The following is a 22,933-nucleotide window of genomic DNA, read 5'->3' on the forward strand; positions in this document are numbered from 1 at the left end:
ATTGAGATCATATGAAAATAGTATCTAGAAAAAGACAGACAAAATGTACTTGAAACTATGAAAAATACTTGCCCTGCAGCAGCTGGAGCAAAAACCACAAGAACACTGTTTAATTTTTAAACTGCAATGCTAAACACACAGACAGCATACATTACATGGTGATCAAAATGTAACGTTAAGTCCATATTTAAAAAAAATAAATAAAAAGTTGCATTTGGGCAAAACATGCAAATTTGTATATCAAATAATCATAAAGAATTTAAAACAAATTAAATGAGACATGTTTACATTCAATCCATCTCTCAGTTTTTAACATGGCAACTATGTATTCTTTGCTAATTCAAGACATTAATTCCCCTTTGATTTTATTTTTTGAATGTTCTAGAACATATACACTGTAAATACTCTCATTATAATTTTTAAATATCTAGATTTGCTCCAAAAGTGGAATGTAGATATTGACACAATCCTATGTTTCGCCAAGACAGGTATATTATGAATGCGTTATTAAGTGTAATAACTACAGTATGTTGCCACCTCATCTTTGGCAGCAAACAAATCAATTGGGGCTCCAATTGTATCGCAAAGTAATTTTTGAATGTCTGGTATGTGATGAGGAGGTTAGCAAATTTGAAAACTATTTTTTCAGCTTGAACTAGTTTTTTTTAACCTTCTGCCAAAATGCAATTGATGTTGATATTTTGATATTATGCAGGATGCACACATGAATGCTGTCATGAATCATATACCATATGTCATAGAGAGAAAAAGAGAAATTTCCAGTATCTGCTGTCTATAGCTTTCAGAAACTGTATGTCTGATATAGATGTGTTACATACATACAGTATGTATGGTCATATCACTACATACAGATTCCAAAACACTGGTGATGAAAAATACAAATTAAATATATAATGATATACTGTATACTATATAAATTTAATTAATAAAAAAATATTATAATCTAATTGATTTAAGCTTTATAAACAAAGCAAAAATGCATATTCCAGTCAAATGTCTAAACAAAACATCTTACTGTGCAGGAGGGTGAAACTCACTTTCTCAAAGTAAGTGTGGCTGAGCATCCTTATGACGACCACAGTTGTCAAGGTTCTCCTGCTATCAGCTACACTGCGGATGATCTCAGAAAAGGGGAGGTCCTGCTTCATGGAGGTAGGAGGTTGGGCCATTGTGAAGGGGGCGTTAGGCATCCATGAACAATAGTCAAACTTTGAGACAGAAAAACAGCATGATTATTGCAAAGTGTCTATACATGTGTCTGATGTGTGTGAGTGTGTACACCTCTGCACTTGTGTGTGTATGCCCTGTGATGGACTGCCTTGTGCCAGTTGCTTGCTATGATAGGCTCCAGCTCCTCTTCCACCCTGAATTGGAAGAAGCATTCGAAAATGGATGGGTGGATGACTTTTGTATAAATGTAAACCTGTTATTTCACTTAAAGAAACAACAATTCCCAAGTAGTCAAGCTTAGTGAGATCTGAGGAAAAAAAACTGGATGACATCAAATATTCACGAGCACCCATGAATACAAGTAAAATCATGAACATGAACTGGTATACACAAGTACATATACTGTAGATCAGGTGTGTGTAAAAGGAATCAACCATGCATGAGTCAGAACCTATAAACTATATATACTGTAGAATTAAAAGAACTTACAATAAATACAGATGATCTCTTCATTTGTATTCCATGTTTTCATATCACAAATCTTTTGAAGAATTTATATGACTAAAACTGGAGGTGGCACAAAAATATGCAAACAATTTTGTGTACAATTTCATATTTTCGCTTCTACTAGTTCTTACAACTGTTAGGCCCACATTCTTCAAAACAAAACATCCCCTATCAATGTATTTAAGAAGATGCAGGACCATCAAAAAATAAAATGTTGGTTGGGAAGCATTTATTTTTAAAATTGCTTTAAACCACTTGGCTGAAGGGTGACTGACCATGAGGTGGGGTGAGAATGGAGTCTCCCTCAGATCTGGTTTGGAATCTTATGAGAAGCTGCCCTGTTCATAGTGGAAGTTTGTATGATGAAATGAATGGCCTCATAGACTATGGACTTCCCATATATTTATACACAGTGATTAGTTTTGATCTAAAAGCACATGATTTCTTTTGTGAAGATGTCTTTATTTAGCTGAGTAAACATATGTTTCTTAAAATTTCAAGGGGTATGAACTTTCAAATTTAGTATTAGGTTAGTGGTAATAATAGTACATGTTTAGATAAACAAAGTGACATTTGTTATTATGGTTTTCTACTTCTATTTAAGAAGAGGTCATGTGATGAAAAGCAGTACGCTGACTCAGGTCTGAGCACACTGAGCTAAACTGATAAGCCACTTAGCGTCCTGTTGTCTCAGTATAGAGGTGAGTAGTACTAGTGGACCAGCATGTGGTGCTCTTCTCACTGAACCTGAATTTCCTAGGTAATGCCTTAATATAGTGACAGTCTCTTTGCTGTACATGAATGTGCCTGTGTTGGAGCAAGAGCTGAGCCTTTGATAAGGCCTCTTCCCTTTTCTTCAGTAAATTGGACACACTTACATTGATTGACTGATTGAACAGAAAAGGGATCATTTGATTGGTCCTGTGTGTCTGCATTCAGAGGGCCCTCCTACTCTGTCCTGTCCCTAGTTTCCTGCCTGCTGTCCTTCCGGTCCCTCTCTTTCCCTTGGGTTATATATTTCTGGGTCTTGCACTCTGCCCTCGCTCAGCATTGACGTTCAGATGTCCTCAAACCCGCCTAACCACCCAGGTTGCCTCACGTCTGCTGCCTGAGGGCATTGGTTTCTACCTGACTCCTGAACTTCTGAGCCTGGGCCTTTTTCCCATTCTGCTGCCACGCATATAGGTCTTTTTCCGCTCTCCTGCTCTCCTGCTCTCCACGGTTAGTCCCTTTGGACATCCGTGACACTGTGCTTAATTGGGACATTCCTCAGGAGCAGCAGCAGGCACTATAAGAGCAGTCAGTTGCAGAGAGCTGTGTCTAAAATCCTGTAGTTCAGGCAGGGAAAGTGTGTTTAGTTGTTTCCTGAATTGTAGAGTGTTTGAAGTGTTTCACTCCTGTGCTTTAACATCAACAGTCAGCCAAATTAACCAGCTGATGCAAGATGATACAAGACAGAAAGCAGAGGCTTTTCATGTCAGTCCACATCTGGAAATCGAGAGCAGGTTCTCTGGCATGCAAACAGGTGACAGCAGCAGTAAGGAGACAACTGATTGAGAGTAAGAAGAGGGCATTTGTACGTGTTAAAAAACATAGACTTTGTGGGGGCTGCTAAGCAACTTGCTACACAGTTATTGTTCAGTATGAACTGAAGAAGTCTCGTGAGGGGCTCAAAATGGAGCCTAGGCTTTTTTGATTAGCTTGGTGTGTTTTAAATTTCTCCTTTACATAAAGTGTAGTTATTCTGTCCTATGGTGACTTTTTACCTTGGTGACACCTTGTCAGAGTATGTAACAGGCTTGACCTTAGTTGGCATTTTCCAGGTTAAGTTGACCAGGCAGGATTTAACCAAAAGAAAAAAGTAATTTCTGGTAAGTAAGCAGATCTCACCTGTCCACTATTGACTGCACTGTGTTGCACTGAGCAGGTGAATATAACCATAGTGAGAAACTTATCCAGTTTCTGAACAGTGAGGAAGCTTTCTGGAACACCTGAAAGAAATGTTATATTCGGTATTACCACATTGACTTCGCTTTATGAATATAACACCAGTACAATTCCAGTAACAGTGCTGATATGTCTGTGGAAATATCAAGTGTTCATTAGGTTGTCTTGTGGTTACAACCACTTTATAGCACAGGGAGAATAAGGACCCCAAAGGATGTGCTCCGCCTTGTCCACCTGTCCAAAGCAGGTGCCTCTAGCACAACAGATACTGATTTCCTGGCATGTATGTTAGTATCAAAGATTCATAGTCACATAATGTATTGACAAACAATCTAATTGCAGTACCTTAGTCATCTTAATTAGTGATTTAATTACCATGACCTGCAGTAATGAGTATGTAGATTAACAGCTATAAGTAGCTACTGACACATTTGATAGTGTCACGCCCTCTGCAGCCAGAGGGCGCTCCTTCTCTGTCCTGTCCCTAGTTTCTGGTCTGCTGTCCTTCCTGTCCCTCTCTTCCTTGGGCTATATATTTCCGGGTCTTGCACTGTTTCCTCGCTCAGCATTGATGTTTGGATGTTCTGAGACCCGCCTAGCACCAGGGCGCCCCACGTCCGCTCCCTGAGGGCATAGGTTTCTATACGGCATTCCTGAACTCTTTGCACTAATGAGCCCGGGCCTTTTTCCCGTCTCGCCGCTACGCATATGGGTCTTTTTCCGCTCTCCTGCTCCTCACGGTTAGTCCCTTTGGACGTCTGTGACAGAATGCTGAGCCCCCTACTGACCCCGCGAGCGGCGTTTTTTTTTTTGTCTTGCCGCAGTTTTTTTTTTCTTGTTCTCTGGGCTGTTTTTTTTTTTCAGTTCCTCTATTCTAATCACTGGATATCAGTCCGATCTTCCGTGCCTGTGAGCGGGTCCTGTACCTGGCTTTCCTCGGGTAGATCACTCCGATATCAGTGATTGAATGTTGAGCTGGCTTGCCTATTCTTATTACTGGATATCACTCCGAGCTTCTGTGTCTGGAGCGGGTTCTCGTGCCTGGCTCTTCCTGGTCTTGCTCTCTCCGATATCAGTGATAGAATGGTAAGCTTTCTGCCGTTCCTTCATGCCTTTCGCTGGATATCACTCCGGGCATCTGTGTCTGTGAGCGGGCTTCGGTCTGGCTTTCCTCAGGTTGTCCACTCTGATATCAGCGTTAGTATGTGAACGTGCTCATTTGCCGTTCCTCCATTCTTTTCGCTGGATATCACTCCGGGCATCTGTTTCTGTGAGCGGACTTCGGTCTGGCTTTCCTCAGGTTGTCCACTCCGATATCAGCGTTAGAATGTGAACGTGCCATTTGCCCAGTCTGCGGTATTTTTCCCCGGGGTTTTTGTGTTTTTTTTTCTTGTTTTTTGCCTTTTGTTTTGATTTTTTTCTTCCTGGTTTCCCCTCCTTTTTGGTCCCCCCTGCTCTCTGTGTCTCGGAACTTTGGGTCCTACCTGTTTTTGGTTCCTATTTTTTTTTTTGTGTGTGGTTTGTCTCCCTGGTCTTTCCCAGGTTTTTGTCTGTTGTGTTTGTGCTTGTGTACTTTTTTGTTTTTAGTCTCCGGAGGTCTTCTCTACCCCCCCTTCCTCCACCCAATAAAGGTTTATACCCCGGAGGAAGGGGTAGCTCTCAGCCGTGGATTCCCAGAGGTTTCCTTTCAGTTAAATGAGGTTTTTCCTCCCCCCAGTGCTGTGCAGCTTATTTATTTGTTTGGGCGTCGGGAGCCGCCCATGAAGGGGGGGGTACTGTCACGCCCTCTGCAGCCAGAGGGCGCTCCTTCTCTGTCCTGTCCCTAGTTTCTGGTCTGCTGTCCTTCCTGTCCCTCTCTTCCTTGGGCTATATATTTCCGGGTCTTGCACTCTGTCCTCGCTCAGCATTGATGTTCGGATGTCGTGAGACCCGCCTAGCACCAGGGCGCCCCACGTCCGCTCCCTGAGGGCATAGGTTTCTATACGGCATTCCTGAACTCTTTGCACTAATGAGCCCGGGCCTTTTTCCCGTCTCGCCGCTACGCATATGGGTCTTTTTCCACTCTCCTGCTCCCCACGGTTAGTCCCTTTGGACGTCCGTGACAGATAGTATTCCAAATACTGCAATCCTGGTTTCTCACTTGTCTCTCCCCTTCTATCTGATAAGCATTATAGGAACAAAGGCATGAACTTTCAGATTCAGAGAATTTCTTCCCACAGGCTGTTGGATTACTGAACTCTACTCCTACCACTGACTCACAGTTTTTTATTATTTTCTCATACTGCTGGTCTTGGGTGTGTTTAAGTTGTATGTGATTTAACTTGCTCCTGTTGTTCTGTTTGTTTTGGTGATTCCTTAATGTCTTTGTATCAGAGCTTACAAGTAAATAAGCATTTCATTGCACGTATGCATATGACATACTGAACTAAAACAATCAGGAACTGATCTATAATTTACTGAAATATGAAAATGTGTGCAGTAACAATTAAGCTGCAACAGCCTTTACAAAAAATAAAACAGTTTGAAAGGATTATGCAAACATTTACGGATCTGTGAAAGTAATTTCATGAGAAAAGCAAGGTGCTTCTACCTCCATGGTTATGTGCCATTATCCAATTCAGGTTTACATTTCTGTATGTCAAAGCCTGGGAGGGAAATCGTCCCCCCACCCCCACCCGACTGGGGATGAATAAAGTATTTTGAGTTTAAAGTGCACAATTGTTGTGGGTTGAATATTCTGTCTAATTGGAGAAATTTCGGTGGTTGTGAATGAAACACATTTTATTTTATCTGGGTGATGTGTTCCGGCTTAGTCATTAACAAAGAGCATAACACGTGGGCGGCGTAGCGGTCGGCTCTGGCTTTCCCATCTATACCGATGCACTGCAAGTACAACCCCCCTCTCTGCGGGAATGCTGGCTGTGACGAAATAAACCGGTTTCACAGGTATTTTCAAAGCAGAAGGGGGCGAGATTTCCAGTGAAAGACACCTCCCCCCTCCAAAACCCAGAAAGTTCAGTACTTACTAGTTAAGAAAGCTAGGCACCTCAATGAAATCGCTTAAACTGTTGGTGTAACAGTCCGTGCGTGGCAAGCTTCTAATGTCTCCCGACTACGGCGGAAGGAACCCTTCTTTCATTGGAAGACAATGAACATATTCTAGCCCTAAATGAATTAATAGCAAACATGGTTTACATAAAATACATTTTTCCTAGAAAGTTTAGCCTTTGTCACTAATGAAACCACTAAATATAGAAATCATAAGATTTTTAAAATAAATGCCTTTGCTAGAATTTATTTAAAAATAAAAACAATTACAATCTAATCTTTCCACGTTTGATCCCAAGATCCCAAGAAAAACAAATCTAAACGGGGAGAAAGCTATGCTGAAAGTTTATTAAGATACTTAGAAGACAAAGATATCAATTTATGTTGCATTTGTCTGATTCTGAATCAAAAAACACATATATTTAAACACATGTTTGCGATTTAAATCAAAACGTAATTTAAATCAATATAAATGTTTATATTGTAACGCATAGGTGACTATTCATTGTTATTAAAATGACTTAAATTCTATCATGTTGTGATATTTAGAAATCTAAAAGTCAATTAATTGTCCATAATATTGCTATTCTATTTTTTCAAAGAAATGTCGCAGTACACTAATATAATCATATCGCTATTAATTTCTTTAGATACAAGATTCCATATTATATTAGCAGAAAAGCTTAAAACTACCGACTTTTTACATGCTATTTCACGTTAGTTAAAGACTTCAATGCTTAAAATGTTTAGGGAGAAATGGAATACCGGTGTGTATTTTTCCTTTAAAGTACCGATTCCTGGAATCTGACCAGCTGACACCCTTCTGAAGTGGTTCCATAATATCTGGTATACTAAAAAGAAAGCGTTGATTTTATGAAAAATCAATTATGAAATTATTAAATGCTCTGTTAAAAGCAAGGGAGTTTTTATCTCCGTTGCAGTAAAAGAAAATGCCTGACAAAGTAGGGCTTGGACAGATTCCAAGTGCTTGTGCAAATGTGCAAATGTGCTTTAGCAAAAAAAGTCATTCCTTTATCATTCCTTTATCGTATTGGCTAGCTAATGTCCTTTTTGTCAAAGAAAAAACTAAAAGTATTTTCGTTTAAAATGACGGTTAGAAAGAATGTGGACCAGCGTAATACTTTGAGTTTACAGCTTGTCCAAAGTCATTCATTATTAATACTATTAGTAATATCTTCGGTAAAGGCTTTGATGCATAAATATTTCTGATAAAGGTAGGTTGTGTACTTTTGTCCAACTGAGCAATTTTGCTTTCATAAAATATACCAACTTTTTAATGACTGATGATTAACATGCTGTAATACACAGTTTAAATTTAAAAGCTCAAATGCTGTATATGAGAGGTTAAGCTTTATTGGCTCCTCCTGGCGGTTTTACAAGGTGATTCCGGATACTTTCCGGCATGACGTCAAATGACGCGATTTACCGCGTTATACTGCGTTTTGATGCGACACGCCCACTGGGGTATACCGTGAAATACCCCACCCATTTTGAATGGCTGCATCTGTACATATCTGTTGGGTGTGTCCAGTCTAATTTTTTCTGAATTTTGAAAAATTGTCTGCTTAATGTTCACTAATTCTCCTAATATGGAATAATTAAAAAATATGACAAGTTTACTATGTATATCAGATAACTGTAAATTAGGAGAAGCAATGCAGATTCTTGTGGTACTTCACTAAATAAATCACCCCAATTTGAACATAAACCCCTTACCAGCATTCCATTTTGAATTACCAGTTTTCAATTTAAATGCATGACTTTGTTCAATCTGAAAATTAATATTTTAAAAGAAAATGTATTAAAGGCCCTCTGAGAATCTAAATATGCCATATTATACAGATTCAGCCATTCAGATTGAGTGTCAAAACCCATATCTGATGTTAGTTAAATGGTAGCTTCATTTAATATATACTTTATTGATCCCATTAGGGAAACTGCAATACTTCTTTATATCCACTACACCAATCAACTAACATACTTGAACAAATGTAAGCTAAACAGGTACTTATAAATAATATGTTGTAATTGTTTTCATAGTGTGCTTCTCAGTAATGTTGTGTATTCATTCAGTGTTTATTCATATTGCTTTATCTCAAAATACTTTGGTTTCACTTGCAAGCAATTATAACATTAGTCATTTTAAATGAAGGCATTAATATATAATATTTGTATCATGTTTATTTGCTGTGAATTTAATTTAGTGACTTCAAATCAGATTCATTCAAATCACTACTGACCTTTTTCCAATTTTGGATTTGTTTAAAATACAATTTAAAAGAATAATATTATATACAGTACATATCAGTCAAACTCTAAAAATGTTGTACTTACTATTTATATACAATTGTCATTAATTCTGTATACTGTATAATTAAAATTGTTATACAGTATTGACATACAATACTGTAACTACAGTATTAATAATTTTTTATGACTAAACTAAGATGTGTGACAGCTACACATTGTACAGTATGGTACATGAAGGATTCATTGTGCCACCTGACTGTCTTACAGAGTAGTGTAGCTCTGCATCAATTTATTTAAATAAAAGCAGCAAAACATAATTGTTCTCCATAGTGTGGCACTTGCTGCTGTATGTTGCCTGACACATTGTGTGTTTTAAATACTTGCATCTGTATCCTCTATGCTAACATTTACTATTCTTGCTTGGTCAAGAAACTCTGGGTAGGCATCACTAAATCCATATTGAGTATTATCCCTCTGATATTATTTCCATGTATTGATCCTCTAGTTTTTTACCAACATTTTGATAACCCTATGTGCCATAGAAGTCATTTGAGGTATAGGTCCATGATTACTTAAGTTTTTTCACCCTTCATATTGATGGCCACTATATGAGTGATTTTCAAGGGTAATACCACTGCCACTGCTGGAATAATGACATAAATCTGATTAATTTCTCGATTGAGTACAACTAGTACCCACATCAGTTAAGCACTGAAAATTGTATAAGCTCTTCTCTAATGAGAGGGAATTGGAAATGATAACCATGTCTCCCTTAGTCAAAGAGTCCAAATTAATAATGATTACATTTGTGTTTCCACATCTCTGCTCAGACGATGCCTGTCAGACCCACCTGTTGATCGCAGCCCACAGTTTAAGGCAGTCATCGCGGTAGTGGTAGTTGGGTATTCCTTCTACCCCACAAGCTGCGATGTCATCTGGCAGACAGAGGGAGCTGTAAGTCAGGGAGTTCAAACCTCTCTGCATCACTTCAAACTTCCCCGGTCCTCCAGTGCTGGAGGCCTAGTTGAGAATGAAAACAAGGGATTTTAGTCTAACTTTCATCCAAACAATTATACTGAATTCCAATTTGATTTAGCAGTTATGGAAAACTGTTGTTTTGGCTCCAGGGAAATATTTAAAAAACAAAAGAGAAATTGCAGAAGAACAGAAACAATCCAGATGTATTTCTCATTTAGTCATCTCAAAAATCTGTAATTGGCACTCTAGATTGGTATAGTTTCATTCTTCAAGTGAGAATCACTAATGAAGAGCACAAATACTGCAACTTACTTGGTGGTTAGTGTTAAGTGTTATAAATCAAAATGTTTACTATAGCATTGTTACATGTTTTTTTAAATAATATGCATTTCTGCATAGATTTTTATGAATTCCCAAAGGTGTCTCTTTGAAGTATTACTGAAAAAGCTTAAATCACAAAGGAAAGCTGGGAGTGCAGCCTTTATACCAAAGGAACATGCACATAAATAAAGCTGGGATAACATTCCTTTTTTACACTTGTGCATTCAGCCACCTAAATATTTTATTTTGAGCCAAAACAATTTTAAGAATTAATTGGTCTGATTGTTCAACCATTTTAAACAAGTCTCTTGCATTAGTATTTTTCATTTATCTAAATGTTAAATAGGGAATATGACTATAAGAAATTAATAATAGAAATGCAGTGCAGGTGCAATGGTTATGCAGCAATAGAGACTTACCTTGTCAAAAATTCCACCTTCTGACAACAAAGTATTTCTGCCACAATATTGATGTGAAGGGTGTATTTCATATGAGGAATCAGGAGCTTCATATAACCAAAAAATACTTAATTACATATTACAACAAAAACAATAGCAAATGTGTCAATTGTGCATTGTTTATTGGCTTAAACCTAAGGTTCAAGACAATTAAGAGGTTCGAGAGATGTATCTTTATTGAAGTGAACGCTAGAATATTTTATTTGTACAACACTTGACAAAGAATAACAATTGGTCTATATATCAAGTAAATGTTCATTTTCCTGATTCTATTCAAAAATACTAAAACTGTTCTAAGGAAATTGCAGTTTGAGGAGGCATGTTGCAAAATAAATATAAACTTGAAACACTTACAAATTTAATCTGTCCCACCATAGTAACATGGTAACATTTAAAAGTAATTGAAATTAATATTCATTAATATTACATGGGTATATATTAATGAGAAATTATACAGTCGAGGGGACCTCCTTGGGGGAGTCTCCATTTTGGCTGAAAAACGCAGGTACAACAGTGTAGTTTTTAAACAAGATGTCCACCTGTTCATTGGAAATGAAGGTAGGCCAAGTACGTGTTAGTACTTGTGAGGACTAGAATTCCAGAAAACAGAAAAGTTTAGGTCTTTCATGGAATGAGCCATGTCTCTATATGATTATGCAGCTTAGAAGAGTCTGGTCAGGAAGAACAATTGTGTCCTGGCTAGAGCTCAGAAGGACAAACTGATAGTATTGTCAATTCATAGGTATAATTCTGTTCTAAAACTAAGTGAAGGAATGTGATGTGTTGCTACAGATAGTATGAGCAACAGTCTGTTTTTGTTAGATTAACTGAAAAAGTGGGTAGAGAAACACCAGCAAGCAGGTAAGCAACAGCATGAAGAGGCAGCACACTGTTCGCAGCAAGTAATGGAGACAGGCTGGTGAAGAGAATGCAAGGACAAGAATAAAGTTTCGCACTAACAAACACTGTGCAAAGCACCAGAGACAAACAGTGAGATCTAGGACCCCAGTGTGAAGCTTGAAACTGATGACAGATTTCCTGAATCCTGTCAGATCACAGCTCTAAGTAGCTTGAACCACCTTTGGCTATACAGATAATTGCCAAACATGGATCATTCTAGCTATTTTTGATTTTTCCTAAATATTAGAGTATATTTAGTCTCTCTCTACTGTATAGAGGCTATATTAGTACTTAACAGAAGGTTACAGAATGTGATTGTATCTCTTTGGAATGTGAATAGTGTTAAAATACCCCACAACAGGGGGCTTGGCCCTTTGGCATTGCAGAATTCACCATTTTCTGGCAAGGCACTGCTTGTGTCTTGGGGTTTTAGGATGATTAAGCGACTATGACTTGTGGTGAATTAAGCTTCACATTCCTACTTTTTTATGGTCTAGAATATCAAAGCTTGACAAAAATATTTAGATTTAAAAATCCAAACATGTCACAGAAGATCAGTATCTGACATTAAAACTTTTGAAAAGCCAGAGTAGGATCTTGCTCTTGAGCAACACATTTTATAGTGTCTAGGATATTTGGGAATGATCTTACTGATGGCATCTAAAGGGATTTTTTAAGAATCACTTGTCACAGTGGGGGACAGAAAACTGCTGTACAGTTTCTGGCCTGTGGCTCTAATTTAAGAAATAACAGAAAATAATTTACTGAATTAGTTAATTGTTTGTTAATCTTTTGTCTTACTCGGTGTGACCTTAATGCACAGCTGGAGGTGATCCTCAAGGGAACACCACAATAACTAGCCCATTGTTCGCAGTGAGCCTGAATTGCGAGTGATCAAATGTAATGACCACTTTGAAAATAGTTCTTTCAGCATTTTACTCCAAATTGTGATATGTGAGGTATTTGTAATTTGTTTGTGCTTTTGTGGATTCAGACCCACCAATGCCCATTCATATAAGGCTAGATCTACTGTAAATTAAGTATTCATTATCTTTATATTTAAATAATTCCAATAATTTGTTTATTTTTTTCTAAAACTTTAGTCTGACAAACATTTTATCTACAAAAATAGGTCCTCTAAAGTCTATGGATTAATAAAGAGAATTACTTTTCATGAAAGATGTAAATGTGCTGTAGATCCATTATTGTCAAGGGTACAGACCAGTGCAAGGCACAAAATTCAATAAAGTTAAATGTCAAACCCGGCTATATCATATCCATGTGAGATGCATTTACATTTCATTTAAACAATTATAACAATTAAAATTAGAAAAAAAGTTAATGCTTGTAGACATTTGCTTTTAAGAACTTGACTATTGTTGGATACCTGCATAGACTAAGAAGAAAGTCACTTACATAAATACAAAAAGATGAGGATTTCTTATGTCAAAAATACACAGGAGCAGTACCTCTAACACAGGGTGCACTGAGGATAACTGCCTGAGCGTGGCAACACAGAATGCCTCTGCCAACAGGTGGGTGCGTAACAAGTGAGTAACCAACTCGAAATAGTTAAAGTCAGCACTGCACACAAAGGTCTTCGCCAAGAGCCAGCTGACAGAGTCACTGGGCAGGAATATGGGGTTTTCTGGTCCTGCCTTCTGGTTGAGCTATAACAAGAAATGATAATGCATTAATATGAATACAGTAGGACTCATATGATTTAGTGTACCTAATCATTTTGGCTTCTTGAAGATAGTACATACTGTATATACACAAGATAATCAATGACTATGCATGTACCATGATGCCTAGAAATTTCACAAAACCCAATCCCAAACATTTTATTAATTATTAATGATATTATTGATAAACTAGCATAGGATTTATAATCAACAAAACATATAATCATTCTAGTATAGAACAGTGGTGCAGTGGTTGGCATTTACTGCCTTGCAGCACTGGGGCCAAGGGTTCAATCACTGGGGTGGTATCTGCATGGAGTTTGTATGTTCTCCCTCTGTTTGTGTAGGCATCCCCTGGGTACTTCCTTTCCACGGTCTATAAACATACTGGTATGTTAATTGGCTTCTGGAAAGAGTGGCCCTGATATGAATGTGAGCATCTCTCTGTTTGTGTCTACCTTGAAAGGGTCTGGTCCACGGTGTCTTTGTGCCTGTTGCTTGCTGGGATAGGCACTGGCTCTCCTGTGTGACCCTGAACTGGAAGAAGCAGTTAGAGAATGGATGAATGGAACTAATTTGCAAATGAAAAGAGCTCTCTGCTTCAGACAACTAATCTTAATTCCACCAAATACTTTTTTTATCCTTGAATGATAGTCCATGCATTTTAGACAAGTTAGTAACTGCAGTTAGTCTGGCACCTGAATGGCAATGGGCATCAGGATTTCTTCTCTTTACAAATGCAGCAAGCAGAGTGGAGCAGCAAGGTACTGCTTCTTTATATTGATGGTGCTGGTTTGGATGCCATCCAGCAGTTTGTAGTCCACCAGGTAGATAGTACCTGTAACGAACAGTTCTTTCCGGACCCTAGGGAAACGTCATGCAGGAAAACGGGGCTGAAGACAAGGGGGCGTGTCCAAGGTGCGCTGGTGCACGGGGGAGGTGTGGCCGAGGCGAACAATCTGAGAGAGTAATCCTTAGAGTATCCAAAACACAAGGGTAAGTCCAAAACCAGGAGATCCATCAGAACACGGAATTAAAACCACGAAGGCCGGGTCGGAACCAGCGGACGGGGAACAGGAACGGGAACAGAGGTTAAAACCTTAACGGGACCAGGCGCTTCCAGGTCCCGGACTCGCATGATATGGAAATCAGATGCAGAGTCCGGATGAGCATCAGCGCCTGGCTTTTAAGGTGGGCTGGGAATACGGAGCAGGTGCAGAGAATTAAGTCTTAAGTAAAAGGGCTGGAGCACCCTTAAAGAGGGGGAACTAATATCGTGACAGTACCTTTCTGTAGAAACACAATAACTAATTTGCTGCCTTTACAAACTGGAGTTGCTACGGTACTTGTTTGAAAATACAAGACATCCCAAGACTCATAGCACTCAAGACACTGACCATGATTCACACTCAAACTGAAATGCTTATACACTAACTGTCATGCCGGACATCCCTTCCCTAGAGGGCGCTTCACTACTCCTGTTATTGTTCCTGTGATTGTGACTAAGCTTCCCAGTGTACCGTTATGTGTACTGTTATTTAAAGACTAGCTCCTCCACTCCTCAGGGCTCAACATTAGGGTAAATATGTCGCAAGGCCCGTCTAGCACCAGGATTCCCTACATCCGTCTCCTGAAGGCATAGGCCTTATCCCCGACACCTCCCATTTCCTGGGCCCGGGGTCTGGAGGATCTGGCCCCATCTCCCTTGGACCTCTATCTTTTGCCCATGTTCGTGTTTTCCCCCTTCCCGGGGATTTTAACCTTGTCGCATGTGAGGATGGATAACTTGCTGATGGACTCCCGGACTGTGCCCTGACCTGCCTTTGGACCTGTTTGGATTTGGATGCCATTCTCCCCTGTTCAGTGTCTCATGGACTGTCACTATTATTTTGTGCTCTATTAAACCTCTGTGTGTTCTCCCATACCACGCCTATTGTTTTCTCCAGCTCTTACCGCATCGCACAGGGTCTACTACAAGACCCGACATCGGCGCTGCTGTCTCCTCGATCCAGGGAGCTGGAATTCCTCTTGGTTTCATAAATCCTTTTCCAAGTGCTGGGGGCTGGTTTCCTCTCAACATCCAAAGCTGACTTGACATGATTAGCTCCTTAATTGTCCCTCTCTAAAAAGCTGTGTGATACACTGGAGGGGGAGAGAGATTGCTAAGGCCTGATAAGTTACACAAGTCAAGTAATCCCTGGTTGCACACCACCACGTCCTGGCCAGGATTGTCCAAAGATGTTATGATAAATGAATATTTAAGATTTATTGGTATTACAGACCCTTTAAGAGAATCAGAAGCCCTTTAAAAAGCCAGTTCTAAGAGCATTATGGGAAAGGATATGTGAAGAAAGGAGAAAGTTGACAGCAGGAAGATGTCATCAGAAGTCAAGGAAAACAGGTTTAAATTAGAAGTATTGTTTGTTGACTTTCTACCCCAAATCTAGGTTGTTTATTATTTAGTTCCTAGAAAAAGTCATATAAAACAGACCAAGTGTTGAGACTCTGCTGTTTTTATTGTTTTGTTGTTTCGGTGGTGAAAAGACAAAATAATAATAACAATAATAACAATAAAAATAATAATTCCTTACACTTACATAGCGCTTTTCTGGACACTCCACTCAAAGCGCTTTACAGGTAATGGGGACTCCACTCCACCACCACCAATGTGCAGCATCCACCTGGAGAATTTAGGCTTCAACTGCATTGTTTTACTACAGACTGGGTGAGTTCTGCCTTGTTTCTCCTCACTTTCTGGACACGGGATTTCAAGTTACAGTACAGTGAAAAGTTTGGTTTACTGTTTTTTTGGTTGACTGATGCTACATGTGTAAATTAAAAATAATAAATATGTGTAAAAGAGTAGATGTGTGAGTGAGTTAATGAGTGAGGTGCAGAGTGAGGTAGTGTTGACAAGTAGACCTTCACTCTAAAAGGGAAGTACAGAGTGAAGAAAGCTGCTGACCTTTGGCAACTTGTGAGAACCAGAGTAGGTGTGTGATAGAGAGGCCCTCAAGCTACAAGTGAAGTACAGAGTGGTGAAAGCTTCTGTCTATCTACAGGCCTCTGGTTAGACTCCAGGATGTGTTGTGCTACCCTGTGGGAGGCATGAGAAAGGTGTTACTTCTCACAGGATGGTATGTGGAACACAGAATTGTGGAATGCAAGGTCAGCCAGCAGCTCCGAGTTGTGTGTGAGACAGTGAGGTCTCTCAAAAGAGGTGCGCCGGAACTGGTTAGTGATACAGGGTACGTGTGAATGCAGAATTTGCCAGGCCACAAGACAGTGGTGTAGTGGCAGTTACAAGTGGACAGCCCTGGGCACGAGGATGAAGTGACAGTGAGTTCTGAGATTTGTGTCTGCGGTGTGAGATTGAGAAGCCAGAGACTGTGAATAATGTTGTTATGTGATACTGTGACTAGTGGTACATTATATGTTGAGTGTATGAGATGTACTCAGATGGTGCAGCTTTGGTCGTTGCTACAGTGCCTTGCGAAAGTATTCGGCCCCCTTGAACTTTTCAACCTTTTGCCACATTTCAGGCTTCAAACATAAAGATATAATTTTTTTATTTTATGTGAAGAATCACCAACAAGTGGGACACAATTGTGAAGTGGAACGAAATCTATTGGATTTTTGAAACTTTTTTAACTAATAAAAAAATGAAAAGTGGGGCGTGCAAAATTATTCGGCCCCTTTACTTTCAGTGCAGCAAACTCACTCCAGAAGTTCAGCGAGGATCTCTGAATGATCCAATGTTGTCCTAAATGACTGATGGTGATAAATAGAATCCACCTGTGTGTAATCAAGTCTCTGTATAAATGCACCTGCTCTGTGATAGTCTCAAGGTTCTGTTGAAAGCGCAGAGAGCATCATGAAGACCAAGGAACACACCAGGCAGGTCCGTAATACTGTTGTGGAGAAGTTTAAAGCCGGATTTGGATACAAAAAGATTTCCCAAGCTTCAAACATCCCAAGGAGCACTGTGCAAGCGATCATCTTGAAATGGAAGGAGTATCAGACCACTGCAAATCTACCAAGACCTGGCCGTCCCTCTAAACTTTCAGCTCAGACAAGGAGAAGACTGATCAGAGATGCAGCCAAGAGGCCCATGATCACTCTGGATGAACTGCAGAGAACTACAGCTGAGGTGGGAGAGTCTGTCCATAGGACAACAATCAGTCTTACACTGCACAAATCTGGCCTTTATGGAAGAGTGGCAAGAAGAAAGCCATTTCTCAAAGATATCCATAAAAAGTCTCGTCTAAAGTTTGCCACAAGCCACCTGGGAGACACCCCAAACATGTGGAAGAAGGTGCTCTGGTCAGATGAAACCAAAATCGAACTTTTTGGCCACAATGCAAAATGATATGTTTGGCGTAAAAGCAACACAGCTCATCACCCTCAACACACCATCCCCACTGTCAAACATGGTGGTGGCAGCATCATGGTTTGGGCCTGCTTTTCTTCAGCAGGGACAGGGAAGATGGTTAAAATTGAGGGGAAGATGGATGCAGCCAAATACAGGACCATTCTGGATGAAAACCTGTTGGAGTCTGCAAAAGACCTGAAACTGGGACGGAGATTTATCTTCCAACAAGACAATGATCCCAAACATACAGCAAAATCTACAAAGGAATGGTTCACAAATAAACGTATCCAGGTGTTTGAATGGCCAAGTCAAAGTCCAGACCTGAATCCAATCGAGAATCTGTGGAAAGAGCTGAAAACTGCTGTTCACAAACGCTCTCCATCCAACCTCACTGAGCTCGAGCTGTTTTGCAAGGAAGAATGGGCAAGAATTTCAGTCTCTCGATGTGCAAAACTGATAGAGACATACCCCAAGCGACTTGCAGCTGTAATCGCAGCAAAAGGTGGCTCTACAAAGTATTAACGCAAGGGGGCCGAATAATTTTGCACGCCCCACTTTTCATTTTTTTATTAGTTAAAAAAGTTTCAAAAATCCAATAGATTTCGTTCCACTTCACAATTGTGTCCCACTTGTTGGTGATTCTTCACATAAAATAAAAAATGTATATCTTTATGTTTGAAGCCTGAAATGTGGCAAAAGGTTGAAAAGTTCAAGGGGGCCGAATACTTTCGCAAGGCACTGTATGTTGGCCTGCTGGTAAGGTAAAGAATGAGGCAAACTGCCTGAAAAGAGGCTGAAACACAACACTTTTTCTGTAAGAGAGAAAGGAAAAGGAGAAAATTCCCACAAACTGTTTCTTCCAAATAGGCTGTTATGGACTTTTCTGTTCTTATGGGATAACCTGGCCTTGTGTCACCCTGTGTGGCATCACAGAGATTGGGGGGGGGGGGCAGGAAAAAGAGGTTCACTGGGTGTTGCTGACTTACATCCATTTACTACCAAAGATAATCTTAGAAAAGGTGGAAACTTAAAACTCTTATTTTTTATTATTTAGCCTTTTATGTTTCAAAACGTACAGGTCATCCTTCTTCAAAAATATCCATTATAATAATAATAATTGCTTACACTTATATAGCACTTTTCTGGACACTCCACTCAAAGCGCTTTACAGGTAATGGGGACTCCACCACCACCAATGTGCAGCACCACCTGGAGAATTTAGGCTTCAACTGCATTGTTTTACTACAGACTGGGTGAGTTTTGCCTTGTTTCTCCTAACTGTCTAGATGTAGAACCACCAGAACACTCACCACACATCAGCTATCAGTGGGGAGGAGAGCAGAGTAATGAAGTCAATTTAGGATGGCTTCACATTAATCCATGTGACAGTCATACTCACCTCCATTTCTTCCTGAAGGGAGTTTGAAGTTTCTAGGAATTCACAAACCATGTCGTTGGTAACAGGGAAGTTTGGGGGGATCTGTTTGCACTGTCTGATCAGTATGGGGTTGGTGCCATTTAGATACTGGTATGCATAAAAACAGTCTTCCTTCCAATTACTTTGCACTTTCTCTGTATTAACAAGAAATATGTTTTACATTCAAGAAAAAAACACTGGCACTCTAACTGATTTGCATTGTTAAGCAATGTGCTCTCTGATTTTATTCAAGTTCTCCCCTGCTGCTGTGGCCAAAGTCAGAAGTTACTGTGTTATGGGAGTTAGACTACCAATTATATCTTACAAGATGATATTCTATGAGCAACTGGTGATTGAACTATACTTGAGGGCAAAAAATGTCCCCGGCAATAGATCCTGGTTTAGCGTTATAAAACAAAATTGTAAATTTAATAATTATTGTGGATTGTTTTGTATTTTAGCATTATTAATGCTTTTACAACAAGCAATGTACATTTATACAGTTTGGCAATTTACTGGACCATTCTCACAAAATAATGTTTAGATGGTTTACCCATTAGGAAATTAGGTAGTTCAGCATAAAATTATGTTATTATGATGATTTCATTTTTAAAACAATTACTCAGATTATACAGTACCTGACACATCTGTCTGTTTGCAATGATTGTAGAATTTCTCATAAAACTGCATACTTTCCCAGGACCCCCCGGGACACACAATTCCTTCCAGGTCAAGCTCCACTAGACTGGTGGAATGAAATGGTCAAATAAATCTCAGAACCTGCCTTACGGTAACCATATGCAGTCATCACTTATAAGGACAACATTTCAGGTAAAGGTATGTTTTAAGAATAGGTAGTTTCTTTTAACTATGGAACCTTCTCAGAGTTTTTGAAAAAGATGTTCGAATCCAAATGTCATTCCAATCAAATTGTTTTTAAATCTCTCACAAACCAGAAAGCTGGATGTGGGAAGTGTCATTTGAATGCCCAATTATCCATTTCATTTGTCAGCTTTATTAGTATCATGCTGACGAACCCTAATGAGGACATCACAGGTGTCTGTGTTTATGACTTCATACATATAAAAGGCAGTCTTATAGGTCATCTGGTTTAAAGATTGGCAACAGCTGTAATTTATTGACGAATTAAACACAAAATCAGTTAAGTTCACATTAAGGAGATAGATGTAAAAAAGGTTTCTTGAGAGCTGAAGAGTACTTAGATTTTAGTCCTAAATGATCTTTAAGTTAATTCAATGAATTTCTGTTTTAACTAATAACAATGGAATTGTTCCATGTCTTTGGAAATTGATTTAATTGTGATCTACAAAACCTGCTGTAGGGGCTCCCCTGGACACATCAGGTGCAAAGGCAGAAGTTTAACAAATAATTAACTGAAATGTAATAAAATTATATATGCAGAAAAAGCAAAAAGCAAAAGAAGAAATAGAACGCCTTAAGACAGTATATGGGAGAAGGGTGGGAATTAGTGTGGAGATTTTTGAAAGAGCATTACCCACCGAAAACAGATTGAAGAAAAGTAACAGCATGTCAGCTGAAGGAAACTGAGGATGTTTCAGATTTTACAGAAAGGGTTATAACTTTTTGGATAGTATACTTGGGGTTAGCCGATGAAACGGAAGTGAATGAAGATACTTCCACAGTAATAAAACAAATTTACCAGAGTGGCTTAAAACCTGATGTGGCCGAGAATATACAACTATGCTTTCCTGATATTTCAGAGAGTGGAGACAGATTTTATTTAATAACTTGTGTAGCATGTTTGCAAAAGTGCGAGCGCTGCAAATGGGAGGTAAAAAGACTCCCAAGAAAAAGAAAAAGGAGCTGACAGTAATCAAAATTATACCCAGATATGAAGACTTGAATAAATATCCTGATTGGGCATATCCAGATGGGGGCTGTGTGAACTAGCTCTTTGGGAAAAAGGGGACAAAACCCCAAGATAAAAATACTAATAAACTGGTGTGCAGTTACTGTAAAATAAACAGAGCATTTTTGGGACAATTTTAAGAAATAGAATTGATTTCACAGTTAAAGAACATGTCAGAAGCTGAAACAAGAGCCTTGTGTGAAATAATAGATTTAAAGGATAAGTAACCCCTTTGTTACCTCCGTAAATTTATCTCAGGATTTAAATAAAAGAGAAATAATCCTACAGTGTACAGTAATTGGTGTCCAGATTCCCTTGTTGGGGGACACAGGAGCACAGAAAAAATATGTGATATGAAATTTTCTAAGGGGTGGCAGGAGACTACAAGAGTAGGGGGCCAAGGGTTGTGTTTAAAAGAGATACAAGCTGCCACAATAAACTTGGGAAAAGATGTACAGATGCAGCCATTCAAAAAGCGCGGGCAATACCGCATTATTTTGCGGTACGCTGTACGCAGTCTACCGCAAGTTACCAGTAAATACCGCTAGCAAAATAATAGTATCCGGAATTTCCGCAAGGTGGAGCTAATAAAGCTCAACCTCTCATGTTTGAGCTGTCGCCATCAAAGTCTTTAACGAAGATATTACTAATAGTATTAATAATGAATTACCTTGGACAAGCTGTAAGTGTAAACTCAAAGTATTGCCCTGGTCCACATTCTTTTTTTCATTGACCATCTTTGTAAAAGTAACACCACAGCATTTCGCAATCACGCATTTTTTTCCAATCATGAAAAATACAGTAATTTTTGAGAATCGATTCACCATGCCTTTCACATGCTCATAAAAGAGATTGATTTAGGAACATAAACATATTACTGTATGCAAACTGTACTGTATACAGTATGTATTTTACCACTGAAGGGAAATCTTAGTGCCTGAGCATAAAAAGAATAGGAGCATACTGCAACGCGTGTGAAGGCCATAAACGATATTCATTTTGGAACATAAACATACAGTATATGGCTGGTCTCGGTACTTTAAAGAAAACATACACGAAACATGGTTTCATTATGACCAGAATCAGTCTTGAGATATTTTTAACTTGATTTACAGTATTTGAGAGGTATGTCTTGACACCGATACTACGTAAATACTGCTCACGTATATGTTTCTAGGTTTATATTATGCATTTCATACAGTCAAATTACTTTTGAGCAACTGATAAGAAGTGCGAAACGGTATGCCCAGGGCGTTTTAGTTTTCGTTTTGTTTTAATGCAGTTCAGTGGATTGATTAGAGATATCAAGTACATACAAGTCATTTTTTAAATGTTGTAGTTCGTCTTGTAAAAATGTTACGAGTACATCATCTGTCAACAATTACACAGGTTCTGTTTCCATATTGCGGATTTTGGTTACGTAATATTATTTTCTAATTTCACGTTGTGAATATATGATTTGGGCAAACAGAGCCGCAAAGAAGTACATTATGGGTTGTTGTTGTTTTTTGCAGTTTTATCTAGAACAAGCGATGCTTAAACCTTTGTCTGATTCTTGTGAAACTATCCACACGACAGTTGACTTCAGTGATGTCACTGATGGGATGTTTCTAAAAATCCATCCACTGTAAAACGTCTTCTCTAGTTGTCCTGCATATGTATTCGCTAATGAAGCTGTGTGTTCTGAGCCTGGTTCTCTACATTTCTGTATGAACCAGCTTAGAGGGCTAAAAACAGCTTGTGTTTAAATTGAGTGTAAGGTAATTTATGCTTCTAAAGTCATGGTCACCATTTATTATTGTACTGTGCTGTAAACTTGTTCTGTGCCTAATTACATTATTTTATAGCTTTAAATCTGTACATTGTCTGTCGATAATGTTTCTGTAGTGCTTTTTCAGCCCTCAGCATGCGACCGTGCCGGTAGCGCTGTGGGTTAGGTTCCTGACT

The 22,933-nt window shown here is 39.0% G+C and overlaps 1 pseudogene; it reads right to left on the minus strand.

Moving 5' to 3' along the window:
• Positions 1 to 55: 55 nt before the first annotated feature.
• On the minus strand, positions 56 to 19,785 carry LOC148643329 (arachidonate 12-lipoxygenase, 12R-type-like; annotated as a pseudogene).
• Between the last annotated feature and the right edge of the window lie 3,148 nt (positions 19,786 to 22,933).

This window comes from Lepisosteus platostomus, chromosome 22 (genome assembly GCF_059453375.1).
Source record: "Lepisosteus platostomus isolate fLepPlt1 chromosome 22, fLepPlt1.hap1, whole genome shotgun sequence".
Taxonomy (NCBI): domain Eukaryota; kingdom Metazoa; phylum Chordata; class Actinopteri; order Semionotiformes; family Lepisosteidae; genus Lepisosteus; species Lepisosteus platostomus.